Raw genomic sequence first — 3276 nt, 5'->3', positions numbered from 1 at the left:
GTGCAAAATGGGCTTCCACCTCGGACTTCGATATGGCTGCGATTTCCTCCTCGGACCTGTCATAAGCCCTCTGCGGAAGAGGCGTGAGGCTTGGACCATATTTATATCGCTTGCCTCCGCCTGTACTTCCTGTACTACCTCGACTCGTACCGCTACGCACCATAGCTACGGGGTGTCTCTTCTGTGATTGCTGAGGCGGCGGAGACGGCTGACGGGGCTGAGTTGGACGAGGAGGAGTGGCCGCCTGAAGCTGTGCCGGACTTGGAGGAGGAGTGGCCTGAGGTTGTGCCGGACTTGGAGGAGGAGTGGACGTCTGACATTGTGGCAGACTTGGAGGAGGAGGAGTGGCCTGACACTTTGCCGGACTTGGAGGAGGAGTGGCCTGACACTTTGTCGGACTTGGTGGACTTGCAGGAGCGGGAGACTGCTGACTCGGTGGCGGACTTCGACGAGGAGTCGGCTGACGCAGTGTCGGTGGCCTTCGAAAGATGATGCAATCCTTTTTCCATAGGATGATATGATGTTTGGCGTCTCTGAGAAAGCACTCGTCGTCACCTCCAGGATAGTCAAGCTCTAGCTCCGAATATGGGTCCACCACCTCATCAACCAAGACACGAGCATAGCCCGCTGGAATCGGGTTGCAATTGCCTCGGGGGGATTTGTAAAAGCAACGGCGTCCGCCACCTTCATGGATATGTTCTTCATTTTGACGTGTAGCTCGCAGCTAGTGTTCTCCATGATGTCATCCACGGGGTATCTACCCAGCATTGCATCGTCCGGGGCGGAACCCATGCTGCTTCTCGGCATGGATGGGGCGGTGCTATCCAATGCTGGATCATTCGCTAGCTGCCGCAGCTGCTGAGACCCCCTTTGCTGGGTAAGTGAGTCGATCTGCTCCTGCTGCCGCTGGAATTTGACTACCAATTCCGCTTGACTTGCTTCTAGGCCTTGAAGGCGTTCATAGTCCCGCTTCCTCTGCTCCTCTTCCATCTTCCTCTTCTTCTCCTCCGCAATCTTCTTTCTCGCACGGGTTCTATAGTCGGTGTTCCAGTCTGAAAACCCCTCATACCACGGAATAGCGCCCTTGCCTCGTGTTCTTCCCGGGTGTTCAGGATTTCCCAGGGCAAGCATAAGCTCGTCGTTCTCTCTGTTGGGCTGGAACACCCCCGATCGTGCCTCTTCTATTGCAACAAGTATCGCATCGTCGGCTCCCTTTAGACTTGCCCTCGTCGAAACATTGCCTGTCTTCGGGTCCAACTCCCCTCCATGCGCATAGAACCAAGTCCTGACCCTAGGGGGCCAGCTCTTAGTAACCGGAGTGGCACCTGCATCCTCCATCTCTTTCTCAGACTTATCCCACTTAGGTATTGCCACCGCATAGCTACCTGGCCCCAGCTTATGGAACTTATCCTTTTTTTCGGCATTCTTCTTGTTTATTCTCGACCGTTCCTTAGCTAATTCCGAATCCTTGAATTTCACGAAATCGTCCCAATGAGCAAGTTGGTTCTCTAGTGTTCCCTCGAATACTGGAGTCTTCCTTCCTCCCTTGACGTACTTGTCCCATTCACAATTCTTGTGGTTCTTGAATGCAACCACCATCTTCCTAAGAGCAGCGTCCTTGACTTTCTGCACATCTGCTTCTGTGAAATGATCTGGTAGGGTGAAATGTTCCATGAGAGTATCCCAAAGCAGATCTTTTTGGTTCTTGTCGACAAAAGTAACATCTAGACGTGGAGCAGCGTCCTCTTTGCCTTTTTGTCTTTTGTCTTTTGCTGGCTCTCTCCATTCTTGAAGGGAGATCGGGAGTTGGTCCTTCACAAGAACTCCGCACTGACGAACGAACTTGTCCACAATCTTCTTAGGCGCTAATGGTTCGCCATTAGGTCTGACTGCCTCGATATTGTACTTTATGCCCTCCTTCAACTTTTTGTTTGGGCCTCGTTTCATCCTTTTCCCTGAAGATTTGCTCGATCCGGATGGCTGAAAGAACAAAGAACGATTCGTTAATATATCTTCAAGTCATTTAAAACATGTGATGATCACCAGATACCTGCTTATATAAATATATATACCTCGCCGGTCTTTGTTGTTTCAGGATCAACATGTTCTTCGTCATCGTCATAATCGTAGTTCATGACTTCATCAATTCGGTCGTCGCGATCGAATATCATATCACCCTCTCCGGTGTTGTTTAGAAATTCGGAGCCGTCATAATCTTCTTCATTCTGATCATCATCTGGCCCGCGTATCATATCAAACATGGTATGTTCTCCCTCTCTGTCCGTATTGTCTGCCGTAGCTTTTATTTAACTAATTCAAAAGAAATATAAAACAATTTAGTATTCAAATTACATCGTCTCGAATAATAGATATAATCTCGAATACTTCGTCTAGAATAATAGATATAATCTCGAATACATCGTCTCGAATAATATATAATATTGAATAGTACATCACTGGCTAGCTAATTAAAGATCGAATACTACAGAAGAATCTAGGACACTCGCGGTTCCTGCGGCGCGGGCGGTGGACACCCAAAGAGAAGGAACCCTCACAGGATCATAGCTGAAGTGAGATCCCCGAAGATACTGCCAGGTATTGGAGAACCTGCCGCCCTCTAACGCAACCATGTAGCGATGGACGTGCTCGTCCTCCTCCCTGACACGGTGACGTACCACCTCCGGCGGGGCCGGGTCCCTCCGCACCGAAACTGGCCCACGCGAACGCCACCAAACGAGATCAGGGTCGACGACGGGACCCGGGGCCGGGTTCCTCATCAAGCGGCGCGCCCCTCCAGGCAGCACCTCCCAGTGCCAGCCCGGCGGAGCCCAGTCCCGGACATGGGTCGGCTGGACGTCGTCGCGGACGGGTCGACGGCGAGGATGCGGGCCGGGCATCGTCGAGAACAAATACTAGCTATATGCCCGCAAAAAGTAATATTTTTTTAATGATTGGATTTTGATAACTAAAATTTCTAACATTTGTACTATTTCAAAAATCTATATACTATTTCATACTAATTAAGCATCTAACACTAAAAACAGAAAACACAACTTCTATAAAACTGAAAAACAACATTATATAAAAAATTTCCATACTAATTAAACACTAATTATATACTAATAATAATAATCTAAATTATATATTAATTAAACATAAAAAATTTCCATACTAATTAAACACTAATTAAACACTAATTTCCATATAAAAAATTTTGATAACTAAAACAATAATAATCTAAACTAATTAAACATACAAAATACGTATATACTAATA

The sequence above is a fragment of the Triticum dicoccoides genome, chromosome 1B (assembly GCF_002162155.2).
Source record: "Triticum dicoccoides isolate Atlit2015 ecotype Zavitan chromosome 1B, WEW_v2.0, whole genome shotgun sequence".
In the NCBI taxonomy this organism is placed as follows: domain Eukaryota; kingdom Viridiplantae; phylum Streptophyta; class Magnoliopsida; order Poales; family Poaceae; genus Triticum; species Triticum dicoccoides.
Note: the sequence above shows the minus strand (reverse complement) of the source record.